This window comes from Saimiri boliviensis, chromosome 14 (assembly GCF_048565385.1).
Source record: "Saimiri boliviensis isolate mSaiBol1 chromosome 14, mSaiBol1.pri, whole genome shotgun sequence".
In the NCBI taxonomy this organism is placed as follows: domain Eukaryota; kingdom Metazoa; phylum Chordata; class Mammalia; order Primates; family Cebidae; genus Saimiri; species Saimiri boliviensis.
The window spans coordinates 29,850,424-29,864,514 of record NC_133462.1 but is presented as its reverse complement, the minus strand read 5'-3'; the positions used below and the strand labels follow the sequence as shown (position 1 = coordinate 29,864,514).

The window sequence follows — 14,091 nt, the reverse complement described above, 5'->3', positions numbered from 1 at the left end:
GACCAACATGGAGAAACCTCATCTCTACTAAAAATAGAAAATTAGCCAGGCATGGTGGCACGTGCCTGTAATCCCAGCTGCTCCGGAGGCTGAGGCAAGAGAATTGCTTGAACCTGGGAGGCGGAGGTTGCTGTGAGCTGCGGTTGCGCCGCTGCCCTCCAGCCTGGGCGACAGAGTGAGACTCCGTCTCAAAACAAACAAGCAAACAAAACCAAAAGCTACTGGAAGTTCTTCCCACGGGACAAACGGTGTTAAGTGGGCGAGTGAAACAGATTTGAAGAAGCAATAGCCCAGGTGAGGAGGGGGCGCATGCACCCTGCGGGCTCCGAGGACACCCGCAGCGCTGGGAGGTCTCCCGAGGGTGAGCCTTGTTAGGGAGGGGGAAGGGCGCTCCTGGAGGAGGGACCGCAGAGGCAAAGGCCTGGCTCGCTGCAGGAACCGAGGGAAGAATGGCATCGAAGCCTTCACAGAGGGGAAAGACTGTGGGAGGCGCCTGAGCTCAGGCAGGTCCAGCAGCTGCCTGGTGCCTGGTGGCCTCACTGAGCAGCTGGGACCAAACTCCATGAGGCCAGGGGGAGGGGACACCCAGGGGAAGCAGGCTTACAGTTTGGGTTTGGGGGAGGCGGAAGTGGGGGTGCCAGGTCCTGGTGGGGTGTGGCTGGAGCTCATTCTGGGAAGATGTCAGCTCTTCCCAGGCAGAGGCAGTGATGGAGCCGGGCGTGGTGAAACCCTGCCTGACATGGCACCTCCTCCAGGGAGCCTTCCTTGCTACCTTAGTCCATTGCCAGGGTCCTTCCTGACTCCCTCTCTTAAAAGTGTCGTCCAAGCCAGGCATGGTAATTCCAGCACTTTGGGAGGCTGAGGCAGGCGGATCACCTGAAGTCAAGAGTTCAAGACCAGCCTGGCCAACATAGTGATACCCCATCTCTACTAAAAATACAAAAATTAGCCAGGTATGGTGGTGGACACCTGTAATCTCAGATACTTGGGAAGATGAGGAGGAGAATCACTTCAGCCTGGGAGGTGGAGGTTGCAGTGAGCTGAAATCGCCTGGGCGGCAGAGTGAGACTGTCTCAAAATAAATACATAAATGAATAATGAAATAATACATTTTTTAAAAGTGTCGTCCTGTCCACCAGCACATCTCCCTTTTGTATTTCCTTGTTTTTTTTTTAGAAGGAGTCTTGCTGTGTTGCCCAGGCTGGAGTGCAGTGGTGCCGTCTTGGCTCACGGCAACCTCCGCCTCCCGAGTTCCAGCGATTCTCCTGCCTCAGCCTCCCAAATAGCTGGGGTTGCAGACACAAGCCAGCACGCCCAGCTAATTTTTTATATTTTTAGCAGAGACAGGTTTCACCATGTTAGCCAGGATGGTCTCGATCTCGTGACCTCGTGATCCACCCGCCTCAGCCTCCCAAAGTGCTGGGATTACAGACGTGAGCCACCGCGCCCGGCTATTTGTTTATATTGTATTGATGCCCCCACTGTGAGCCCGGGAAAGCTGCACCCTCTCTGTCTTGGTTGTTTCTGGGTCCCCACTGCCCAAGACAGGACCCAGTACTTGCGCTCACACAGTAGGTTCTTGGGAAACGCTGGCTGTGCCCAGCTCGGCAGCTCTGCTGGGTGACCTCAGGAATGTTATTTAACTTTTCTGGGCTTCCCCTCTTCTCCAGTCTCAGAAATAAGAAAGTTGCTTGAACCTCCAGGAGAGGCAGGGAGCCTTTGCGCACTGGACCTCTGCGTTTTCTTCCCTGGCCTGCTCAGCCCCATCAGCATCCTTTGGGATCTGGGCCCAGGGCAGGTGTGAGCTTCGGTACCAGCACAGCCGTGTCAAGTTCTGCCTGTGACGCGTGTGTGCTGTGTGACTTCGGAGAGTAGCTTGCTTTCCCTGAGCTCAGTTTCCCCCGGTGCAGGCTTGGGAGAGGAGTGTCTGGGGGAGTGTGGGCGCAGTTCAGACCTCACCTGACAGGTGTGGATGGTACCAGGGCCCCCGAGAAGCTCCCAGGCTGGAGGCGGAGGGGCGATGTCTAACACAACATCCCGGTCCTGGGGAATCAGCACTGGCTTGGAAAGCCAGATGGGTTTTGGGAGCCGGGAAGCCACCTGGAGGGCTTCTTGGAGGAGGGTACCACACAGGAAGGAAGAGTTAAAGGTGGGACAGGAGCCTGGAAGGCCAGAAGGCGGGCTTCCTGGAGGAGGGGACCAAATAGGAACTAAGAGTTCAAGGTAGGAAAGTTACCAGTCGGATTGGCCCTGAGGTGGAACTGCTTTCGTGCCTTGAGCGGGGTGGAGACAGATGAGGGCAGGAACTTAGGCAGGGCTGGACCCTGGAAGCATGATGGGCCGCTGAGAGGGGTTTGCAGCTTTTACCAAGAGTGCTGGGGAGTCTGGGCAGTGTTCCCAGCTGGAGAAGGGCATCACTTTCTGTCTGAAATCCCGCTGTGGGTCCGAGTTGAACATTCTGGAATTGCTACACGTGTGCACTGCAGTGGGACAGCTGAGCCGTGAAGGTGAGCAGGACAGATGAGCCTCAGAATTGGGGCTTGGCCCAGGAGGGTTCTTGGCTTCACCCAGGAAGGAATTCGAGGGTGAGTCAAGGGTGCTAAATAGCAACTTTTTTTTTTTTTTTTGGACAGGATCTTACTGTCAAGCCTATGCTGGAGTGCAGTGGCATGACCTGGGCTCACTGCAGGCTCTAGGAGTACTCCCACCTCAGCCCCCTGCGAAGCTTGGACCACGGACATGTGCCACCATGCCCAGCTAATATTTGTACTTTTTTTTTTTTTTTTTTTTTTTGAGATGGGGTCTTGCTCTGTCACCCAGGCTGGAGTGCAATGGCAAGATCTCTGCTCACTGCTCCCTCTGCCTCCCGGGCTCAAGGGATCCTCCCACCTCAGCCTCCCAGGTATCTGGGACTACAGCCACATGCAATTGACCCAGCTAATTGTATTTTTGGTAAAGGCAGGGTTTCACCATTTTGCCCAGGCTGGTCTTAAACGCCTGAGTGCATGTGATCCGCCTGCATGGGCCTCCCAAAGTGCTGAGATTACCGGTGTGAGCCACCACACTTGGCATAAGCTTTGTATTTTTTTTGTAGAGATGGGTTTTGGCCATGTTGCCCAGGCTGGTAAACAAGAATTTTTTTCTTTTCTTTTCTTTCTTTCTTTTTTCTTTTTCTTTTTTTTTTTTTTTGAGACAGAGTTTAGCTCTTGGAGTGTAATGGCATGATCTTGGCTCACTGCAACCTCCACCTCCTGGGTTCAAGCAATTCTCCTGCCTCAGCCTCCCAAGTAGCTGGGATTACAGGTGCCCACCACCATGCCTGGCTAATTCTTGTGTCTTTAGTAGAGACAGGGTTTTGCCATGTCGGCCAGGCTGGTCCCGAACTCCTGACCTCAGGTGATCTGCCTGCCTCAGCCTCCCAAAGTGCTGATATCATAGGTGTGAGCCACTGTACCTGGCCTTTTTTTTTTTTTAGACAAGAGTGTCACTCTGTCACCCAGGTGGAGTGCAATGGCACCATCTTGGCTCACTGCAACCTCCACCTCCCAGGATTAAGCAGTTCTCATGCCTTAGCCTCTCAAGTAGCTGGGACAACAGGTGCCTGCTACCAGGCTTGGCTTATTTTTATTTTTATTTTTGAGACAGAGTCTCGCTCTTGCTCAGGCTGGAGCGTAGTGACGTGATAACAGCTCACTGCAGCCTCCAACTCCCTGGCTCAAGCAATCCTCCAGCCTCAGCTCCCGAATAGCTGGGATTGTACGCATGTGCCGTCTCAAGAAAACAAACGAAAAAAACCCCTGAACCTGACAGATGCTACTTCCGCCAGGAAATCAAGGTCAATGCCAGCAGAATAGGTCATGCTGACAATTTGTACCTTTGATAGGCTGTGATGAGACGGGTGCTTCACCAATCCATCAGCCTCATTTGACTCAGAAAAACATCCTTGACGGAGGGACATTCTCTACCAGCTGACCCCCATTCCTCAAAACTGTCATCAAAACCAAGACAGTCTGACAAACAGTCACACCCAGCAGAGCCTAAAGAGACATGAGGAGTCAATGTCATGCAGGCTTCTAGGATAAAAAAAAAAGACATACCAGTGGAAGGTGATAATTCCAGGGGAGGCAGGCCGGGCGCAGTGGCTCACGCCTGTAATCCCAGCACTTTGGGAGGCCGAGGTGGGCGGATCATGGGGTCAGGAGTTCGAGACCAGCCTGGTCAATATGGTGATACCCCGGCTCTACTAAAAATACAAAAATTAGCCAGGCGTGGTGGCGCGTGCCTGTAATCCCAGCTACTTGGGAGGCTGAGGCAGGAGAATTGCTTGAATCTGGGAGGCGGAGATTGCAGTGAGCCGAGATCATGCCATTGCACTCCACCCTGGGCAACAGAGCGAGACTCTGTCTCAAAAAAATAAATAAATAAATAAATAAATAAATAATACAGAAAAAAATAATTGGAGAAGCTGGCTGTGGGGTATACAGAAACTTTCTGTACTATCTTCACAATAATTCTATAAATCTAAAACTGCTCCAAAATAAAAGCTTTATTGGGAAAAATAAAAAAAGGAACTGGCCAGGTGCCACGCTTCATGCCTGTTGTCCCAGCACTTTGGAAGGCTGAGGCAGGAGGATCGCTTAAGCCTGAGAGTTTGAGGCTGCAATGAGCTATGATCACGCCACTGCACTCCGGCCTGGGCAACTGAGCAAGACTCCATCTCTAAAAAAGAAAGAAAGAAAGAAAAGAAAGAACAGGGATGGTCTAGGGCTGGGATTGAGGGAACGAGAAACACAAATAGGAAACTGAGGCAGCTTCCAGACTGAAGACAATTGGGTCTTTGCCCAGACCCCTGTGGGGTGTAGGAAAATGGACAATTTGGAACTGTTTCAGAGACACTGAATCCACAGGATGAAATGCCGGTGATGAAGGGAAGAGAAGATCCTCAAGGCCTCCCAAGCTTCTGTTCCGTGCTCCCGGACTGCCCTGACTGAGTGGGAGGCTGGTGGAGGGGCAAGAGGCCATCAGCTGGGTGCCCTGTCCCTAGGTGGAGGGTTGAATGGGGGACTGGCGGGTGTTGTGTAAGTTTCTGTTTTCTTTTTCTTTTTTTTTTTGAGACGGAGTCTCGCTGTGTCGCCCAGGCTGGTTGCAGTAGGCAGTGCGATCTTGGCTCACTGCAACTTCCACCTCCCCAGCTCAAGCGATTCTCCTGCCTCAGCCTCCCAAGTAGCTGGGATTACAGGTGTGTGTCACCACATCCAGCTAATTTTTTTGTATTTTTAGTAGAGACAGAGTTTCACCATGTTGACCAGGCTGGTCTCAAACTCCTGACCTCAAGTGATCCACCTGCTTTGGCCTCCAAATGTGCTGGGATTACGGGTGCTCACCACCACACCAGCTTTTTTTTTTTTTTTTTTTTTTTTTTTTTGTGTGTGTGTGTATTTTTAGTAGAGACAGGGTTTTGCCACACTGACCAGGCTGGTCTCGAACTCCTGGCCTCAAGTGATCCATTCGCCTCGTCCACCCAAAGTGCTGGGATTACAGGCATAAACCATCGTGCCCGGCGTTGTGTAAGCTTCATTAGGGCCCAGGTAACGGGGTTGGGGATGGCAGCTTCTCAGAGCTGTCATATAGGCCAGACACCTGGCTCACACCTGTAATCCCAGCACTTTGGGAGGCCGAGGGGGGGCCGATCATCTGACGTCAGGAGTTCGAGACCAGCCTGGCCAACATGTTGACACCCTGTCTCCATCAAAAATACAAATAATTAGCCTAGGGTGGTGCCAGGCGCCTGTAATCCCAGCTACGCAGGAGACTGAGGCAGGAGAATCACTTGAACCCCAGAGGCTAAGGTTGCAGTGAGCTGAGACTGCACCATTGCACTCCAGCCTGGGCGACAAGAGCGAAACTCTTATCTCAAAAAAAAAAAAAAAAAAAAAAAAGAACTGTCATATGGCCGATTGATGGAATGGCCTCCTCTGCAAGTGGCCGGATTCTGAGACTGCCCTGGGCCGGCCGGCAGACTTGCTGTGTGGCCTACAAGCAAGACCTAGCCATCTCTGAGCCTCAGATTTCCCATCTGTAAAATAAAGACCAATAATGTCCCGCTCACAGGCTTGTAGGGGGTGTCATCAAATGAGCCCTGTCTGGGCGCTCAATAAACGTTGGTCGCTCCTTACCCCTTTCCACCGAGTCTCAGGAGGAAAGAGTGGCGCCTGTCTCTTTAAATTATGCAAATAGACTGCGGGTGGCGTAGGGGGGAATATAAAAAAGATCTTGATCTACGGCTGGGCCAATCAGCGCGCTGGATTGGCGGAGCTGGCCGCCTAAATGGCCCAATGGCGGACCGCGCGGGATCAGAGCCCGCCTCTGCCCACCGGCGCCGTCACTGGGGTGGGGACTTTCCCGGCCACGCCCCGGGGGCGGAGCCAGCCGGCAGCCGCGCCGCAGCCTCGGAGGGAGGGGAGGGGAGGGGAGGGGCGGGGCGGGCTCGGGTGTCAGCGACCAAGCCGCAGGTGGCGGCGAGCGCGGGGCTCGGCCCGAGCTCAGGAGGTGAGTACTGCCCCCCGGACCCCCGTGGGGCATCCTGGCCCGCGCAGCGTCCCACGCGCACCGTGCGCTGCAGCCCCGGAGGCTGCGGAGGGCAAAGGCGCGGTGGGACTGGAGGGATGGAGAGCAGGGGGTGGGGGTACGCGGTGGGTGCCCCAGCTTCCCCCCACCAGTGGTAATCGGGGGTCCACAGCGGAAATGGGGACAGCTCCCCAAATCCCCTGTCTCCTGGCCTAAAACCGAGGGTGCACGGGGGCGGTGGCGACGACGCGAGACCCCTCCCCAAATCCTTTTATTCTAAGCCTAAGTCTGGGTTCTGGGGCTGCAAAGATGGGGGCGCCGCTCCCCTTCCAGCCTGGAACGCTGGGCGGCGGCTGGGGTGGAGACCACCCCCAAATTCCTTCTTCACAGCTCCGGCCTGCAGACCCCCGGGGACCGAGATGAGGGACCCACTTCTCTTTTCCTCCAGGCCTGGTGGCTGGAGGAGCTGGGGGGGTCCCCTGGCCCCTCTAATCTGCCCCATCCCAGCCCCCACCTCAAGGATGGGGTAGGGGGCGTTTACTGGCTTGTTTTGTGGGGACCCCGAGGTTGGAATTTGGGGGAGGAGGTCAGCATGGGGTCCCCTGCCTGGCACGGATCAGCCAGACCAGGCCTCAAAGGGCCTGGAGCCTGGACTTGGGGGGGGGGTCCCTCTCTCACTGTGGGGTGGGGGGTACAGCTAGCATCTGTTCCTGGGGATTAAAATAAATCGAGGTAAATTAGGATCTTGCCAGAGGCTGGCTGTGAGTGGGGTGCGGAGGAGGCTTGGGGGGGTGGGGGCCCTCCATCTGCCTTAGATCCCCCAAGTCACCTGCCCCGGCGGCATTGGGGACCAGGAGGCAGTGTCGAATGGACCTGCCTCACTGGTGACCTTGGGCAGGTGACAGCACCTTTCTGAACCTCCGTTTCCTCTTTTGAAAAATTGAGGTTGGGAGCTTCAGACCCGGCATTTTTCAGATTCTGAACTCACCCAGCCCACCTTTTGTCCGATGGTGTTTCACTCTTCTGCTTAACATGCGGGTGGTTTGGGGTCCAGAGAGCATGGGGTTGAGGACCCTCCCAGAGTGCCTTGCTATTCTCTGAGCCTCAGTTTACTGCACTGCAAAATGGGTTGATGACACTCTGATATTCGGGCTGGGGACATAGGGGCAGGGAGTAAAACATAGGACCCAGCTGCAATCGTCGGGACGGGGCTTAGCTACCCTGGCCTCACTGGTGGGGCCACTTAGGGCACACCCTGACCCACATACCGTCACCCACGCCAGGGGTGAAGCTGTTCTTGGGCGGGGTCCTGGGCAGGAGGAGGTGGGAGTTGCCAGGCCAGGCCATCCCCTGTCCCTTGGAGCACCCTCCCAGCGGTGGGCATAGGGCTGGGAGTCCGACACCCCCAGATCTGAATTTGCCTCTGCCTGTGTGTGTGTGTTCCCTTGGTGTCTTGGTCTGTTCTTCTGTGAAATGGGCTGAATTTCTCTGGGAAGATCAGAGGAGTCTGTGGGAGGAGGTGAGCTCTGTAAGTACCCACATGATCATTATAATATTAATGACAGTATTAGCAGTGCTCATTAAACGGGGTCACTGCTGAGCAGGAGGAGGGCGGGGAAGGGGGAGTCTGCCAAGGACGTTGCCTGAGGAGACTCCAGCATCTGGGAAATGTAGGTACACAGTCGGCACACAATAGATGTTTGCCAAATGAAGTGAGAAAGAGGGAGGGGACTCGTGGGGAGGGCAGAAAATTCCTGAGAATCCCTGGCTCAGATTCCCACGTGGTGGCCGAAGTCGCTGTGTGACCTGGGGCATGTGCCTCAGTTTCCCCATTGTGGTGCTGGTCAGGATAAGACTGCCTCAAGATGCGGTGGTGAGAATCAAGCCAGATTGTGTTAAGTGATCGCAGCCCAGGTGGCTTGGTCAAGGGGGAGACGTACCGTTCTAGGTCATTGAAACAGCGTGGTACCCACTTGAACCAAGTGACCGGTCAGCGGGAAGGATGCGAAAACCCTTGCCCCTGGCCCTGCTGTGCGCACGCTGGGGTCCAAGAGAGAGGGAAATGCCCGATCCTGTTTCCCAGGAACCTGGAAGCCAGATCCTGGAAGGTCAGGAGTGGTCCAAGGGCATCGGCAAGAAGTCAACAGCTCCGGACGCCCAGCCAGGCACCACCTGATTCCCAGGGCGGGAGCTCGGGTCTTCCCTTTGTTGCTGATGTGGTTCCTGCTTTGTTTTATCTGTTCCGGGGCTGCTCACATGTCTCAGCCCCAGGTTTGCAAGACTTGGTGCCGGGAAGGCAGGATGGGGCCCTGAGTCAGCTGGCAGTGTGCTGTGTGACCTTGGGTAAGTCTCCGGCCCTCTCTGGACTTCGTGCTGGCGCTGTACAGGCTGGGAGACTTGGGTTCCAGCAGAGCTGACTCCAGCAGACCCAACAAGCCCAACGTCTCAGGCTCACAGTGCTTTTAGGGGCCCCCAGGGTGATGTTTTCACTGCTTTTAAAATCAGAAGGGAAAAAGAATGAACTTTTGGGTTGAGGGAAGCATTTTTGTGTATAACATTGATATATTTGTCTTTATGCCAATGCAGTAGTAAAATATAGTTTGGTTTGGTTTTGGTTTTTTTTGAGAGAGTCTCGCTCTGTCGCCCAGGCTGGAGTACAGTGGTATGATCTCAGCTCACTGCAACCTCCGCCTCCCGGGTTCAAGTGATTCTCCTGCCTCAGCCTCCCAAGTAGCTGGGAGTACAGGCATGTGCCACCACAGCCGGCTAACTTGTATTTTCAGTAGAATCGGGGTTTCACCATGTTGCCCAGGCTGTTCTCGAACTCCTGGGCTCAAGTGATCCACCTGCGTTGGCCTCCCAAAGTGTTGGGATTCCAGGCATGAGCCAACATGCCCAGCCTAAAATATAATTTTAAATTCCTTTTATAGTGAAGGAAAGGGCCCATGAATACAAAAATGCCTTCCCCTTTCTGAGCGTGTTTCCGTCTCTGAGCCTCAGTTTACCCTGCCTGTGAAGTGGGTATCGTTGTACGCCAGGATGGCGAGATGTTGAATGTCTGGGCCAGGGTAGGTGCACAGCTAGTTCCCAGTTGTTTTCGTGATTATTATTTCTTCGGTAAGAACAGCTCTGGGTTCAGGCTGGGGGGCCCCACGTTCAGGCATCTGTTTACTCGCCCATGGCCTATGTGGTTCCAGGGAGGTCCCATGGGTGCCAATCGGGCGGGGGAGGTAAGGTGGCGGTTGGACGGTAGGCGGGGCGGGGTGAGCTTCCTGTCCCCCCCATTCACACAAGCCTCCAACTTGGTGCTGACGGAAGTGGCCTTGTGGCCGTCTCCTGGCGCCTCCCTCATCAGACGGGGGCCCCATCCCACGCGCTACCCTGTCCGGTGAGTTTGAACCCTGGCCGGTAGATACCCATCGCTTCTCCTTGCCCCCTCCGCTCAGGAGCAGAAGGGAGGCCCCTCTGCTCAGGGCCCAGGTTTTAGGAGAAGTAGCAGGTGTCACTTCCTGGGCTGGCCAAGGCCAAGGCCTGCATGGGGCTTCCCGTTGCCCTGTCCCCCACCCCCCATTCCAGCTGTGAGTGGTGGTTTGGGCTGGGGCAGGGCAGCAGCGGGGGCTTGGAAACCCAGAGAGTCACGCGTGATGGTTTCAAACAGGAGGTCATTGGCAGAGAGACCAGGGGCTGCATCACAGTCAGTGGGGACCAATGACTGACCTCCCTGTGCCTCAGTTTCCCTCGTAACGTTGAGATTGCGTCTCAGGGCATGGCATGAAGGTTGGCTGAACGGATGTGTGTGGATAGTTGGGTAGAGGGTCGCATACTGGTGCTCCGTGTGTATCTGTTTGCCAGGGGTGGGGTGGGTGAAGCAATCTCATTGAAACTGTAAAAACAGTAGTGAGATTCTTGGTTTCTGGGGAACTTGGGCTCTGTGGCTCCTGAGATCTTCTAGAACAGTGTTGGTCACAGGACTTTCTCATCTGGGCCATCCAGTACGGCAGTCACCAGCCTCATGTAGCTTCTGAGCCTTGGAAGGGAGGCTGGTACAGGTGAGGAGTTGGGCATGTAATTGTGTTTAATTTTGGGGTGTGTGTGTGTGTGTGTGTGTGTGAGAGAGAGAGAGAGACAGAGTCTCACTCCATCACCCAGGCTGGAGTGCAGTGGCGTGATCTCAACTCACTACAACCTCCACCTCCCAGGTTCAAGCGATTCTCCTGCCTCAACCTCCCAAGTAGCTGGGACTACAGGCATGCGCCACCACGCCTGGCTGATTTTTCTATTTTTTGGTAGAGATAGAGTTTTGCCATGTTGGCCAGGCTAGTCTCGAACTCCTGACCTCAAGTAACCCGCCTACCTCGGCCTTCCAAAGTCCTGGGATTACAGGTGTGAGCCACCGTGTCCGGCCAATTGTATTTAATTTTACTTGGTTTAACATTAATATAAGCCAGCCGCGGTGGCTCACGCCTGCAATCCCAGCACTTTGGGAGGTTGAGGCGGGTGGGTCACCTGAGGTCGGGAGTGAGACCAACCTGACCAACATGGAGAAACCCCATCTCTACTAAAAATACAAAACTAGCCAGGCGTGGCAGTGCATGTATCACCAGATACTTGGGAGGCTGAGGCAGGAGAATCGCTTGAACCTGGGAGGCGGAGGTTGCAGTGAACCGAGATCTCACCACTGCACTCCAGCCTAGCCAACAAGAGCGAAACTCCCTCTCAAAAAATAAAAATAAAAACAACAAACATACAAATCATTAATACAAGAACTAAGACCGGGGCGGTGGCTCACGGCTGTAATTCCAGCATTTTGGGAGACCCGAGCGGGAGGATCGCTTGAGCCCAGGAGTTTGAGACTAGCCTAGGCAATGCTAGTGAGATCTAGTTTCTACAAAAAAAAAAAAACAAAAAAAACAAACAAACAAAAAAATTTAAAAAAAATTAATTGGGCATAAAGTCCCAGCTACTCAGGTGGCTGAGATGGGGGGATCACTTGAACCTGGGAAGTTGAGGCTGCAGTGAGCTGTGATCGCACCACTGCACTCCAGCCTGGGTGACAGAGCAAGACTTCGTCTAAAAAAAACAAAACAAAAAAAAACAAAAAAAAAAACACCTTAATACAAAAGTTATCTGGGCGTGATGGCTCATGCCTGTAGTCTCAGCTACTCAGGAGGCTGCTATTTAAGGCTCCCTTGGGAAGTCGAGGCTGCAGTGAGCTATGATCGTACCACTGCACTCCAGCCCTGGGCAACAGAGCAAGACCCTGTCTCCGAAAAAAAGAAAAGAAAAAACAGTTACGTCACCATTTGGGGCTAGTGGTTCCTGCCAGTCAGCACAGCTCTGAGGGATTTGGAGATGCTTAGGGTCCCGGTCATGGATAGAAGCTAAGACATGACATGGGAATTTAGAGCCTTTCCCGTGGGGACGTCAGTATAGCATGCTCCCCACCCTACCCCTGCCACCAAATTAGGTTTCCTAAGGGGCCACAGTAGGGGCTGAAGTTTTTCAGGGGCCCCGTCATTAACGAGTGCAAGGTTAGGAATGTTTGTTGAAATACTTTTTTGCCCAGCAAACTCCTATTCATCCTTTAAAACCCCAACTCCCATGAACCCTCCTTTAGTCTACGCTCTTCTGGACCTTGTCCCTCCATCTGGCTCAGCCCTGACCATGCAGGATGGGGGTAGCTGTGTCCAGCTCTGTCCCTCTAGACTAGGGACTCCTGCAGGGCCAGGCCCAGAGCTGAATCAACTCAGGGACCCTGACATTGTGCTATCCAGGGTGAGCGCACGGGAGGTCTTAGGTGACTCACAGAAGTCCCAGCACTGAAGGGTGAATGACACTGGGTCCAATTAAACTTCCTTTCCTTCCTTCCTTTCTTTCTTTCTTTCTTTCTTTCTTTCTTTCTTTCTTTCTTTCTTTCTTTCTTTCTTTCTTTCCTTCTCTCTCTCTCTCTCTCTCTCTCTCTCTCTCTCTCTCTCTCTCTCTCTCTCTCTCTCTCTCTTCTCTCTTTTCTTTTCTTTTCTTTCCTGAGACAGAGACTGGCTCTGTCACCAGGCTGGAGTACAATGGCGCGATCTCGGCTCACCGCAACCTCCGCCTCCTGGGTTCAGGCAATTCTCCTGCCTCAGCCTCCTGAGTAGCTGGGATTACAGGCACGCGCCACCATGCCCAGCTAATTTTTTTTTTTGTATTTTTAGTAGAGACGGGGTTTCACCATGTTGACCAGGATGGTCTCAATCTCTTGACCTCGTGATCCACCCGCCTCGGCCTCCCAAAGTGCTGGGATTACAGGCTTGAGCCACCGCGCCCGGCCTATATTTTATTTTTACCTACATTCTTTTTAGTTTTTTATTTGCGTATTTATTTTGAGACGGAGTTTCGCTCTTGTTACCCAGGCTGGAGTGCAATGGCACGATCTCGGCTCACCGCAACCTCCGCCTCCTGGGTTCAGGCAATTCTCCTGCCTCAGCCTCCTGAGTAGCTGGGATTACAGGCACGCGCCACCATGCCCAGCTGATTTTTGTATTTTTAGTAGAGACGGGGTTTCACCACATTGGCCAGGCTGGTCTCAAACTCCTGACCTCAAGTGATCTGCCCACCTTGGCCTCCCAAAGTGCTGGGATTACAGGCGTGAGCCACCGTGCCCGGCCTAAACTAACTTTCAAGATGAGCTAAACTGAGGTGCACAGAGGGGCAGCCTTGCCCAAGGTCTTGCTCAGTCCTTTCCTGGGGAGACCCTGGGAGCCTCCTAATCCTGTGGTCACCGGTCCCTGTCTCTCTTGCCACTGTGCCTCTCAGGCTCGCAGCTGCCACGGAGTTGCCTGCCGGGTCATGAATTATGAATGAGGCCCTCGGGCTCCGGTAACAAGCCTGGCCTCCAGCACATGGCAAGGACACTGCCTGTCTGTCCCCTGCCGGGCGGCCTGACCCAGCCTTTCGTGCAGACACCTGAGGTTCCCCAGCAAGATCCCTTCTAAGCATTCCTTCTTATTTTGCAGATGGGGAAACTGAGGCACGGAGCTGGACAGTGATTCAGACACCAGGTGAACACTGGCTTTCGAGGGCCGGGTTGGGACTCGTGGGGGTACCAGAGCCAGCTGGGGCATCACAATGAGGGGTGAGCTCTGACTCCCAAGACGGTACATAAGGTGGGGACTGCTGTAGAGGCATTCAGAAGACCCCCTAAGGGACCCTCAGGGACACTTCAGGGACCCCAACCCCCATGTGGCTGATCACAGCCCCTACATCTGTTTCTCTTCAAATCCTTTTCCTACAGGAGCCGCCTGGAGTGGAGTTGAGAGCTCGGGTCTGCGCTCAGACAGTCCAGAGTGCAAATCTACTGTCACTTCTGTGATCTTGGCAAGTGGCGTCCCCTCTGGAGGCGGGGAGGGCTCAGTTTTCCCATCTGTGAAGTGGCTCAGAGCTTTCCTGCCAAGGTAGGCGGTCATCCAGCCCTGCTCCTACCCATTGCTATGAACTCTTATACATACCTTAAAACCCCACATTGCATGGCCCCTCCTCCAGTCT

General features: G+C 54.0%; 1 protein-coding gene across 20 annotated transcripts in view; it reads left to right on the top strand.

Annotated features, from left to right (window-relative positions):
* Positions 1 to 6,477: 6,477 nt before the first annotated feature.
* Positions 6,478 to 14,091, top strand: part of FCHO1 (FCH and mu domain containing endocytic adaptor 1) — a 41,051-nt gene continuing 33,437 nt past the window's right edge. For 5 of the 20 annotated variants that reach the window (XM_074384412.1, XM_074384418.1, XM_074384409.1 and 2 more), the window contains exons 1-3: positions 6,478 to 6,549; positions 13,563 to 13,607; positions 13,841 to 13,923. The gene's annotated coding sequence lies outside the window, so the exon portion shown is untranslated. The other 15 variants (XM_074384413.1, XM_074384408.1, XM_074384407.1 and 12 more) reach the window with 9 other exon arrangements.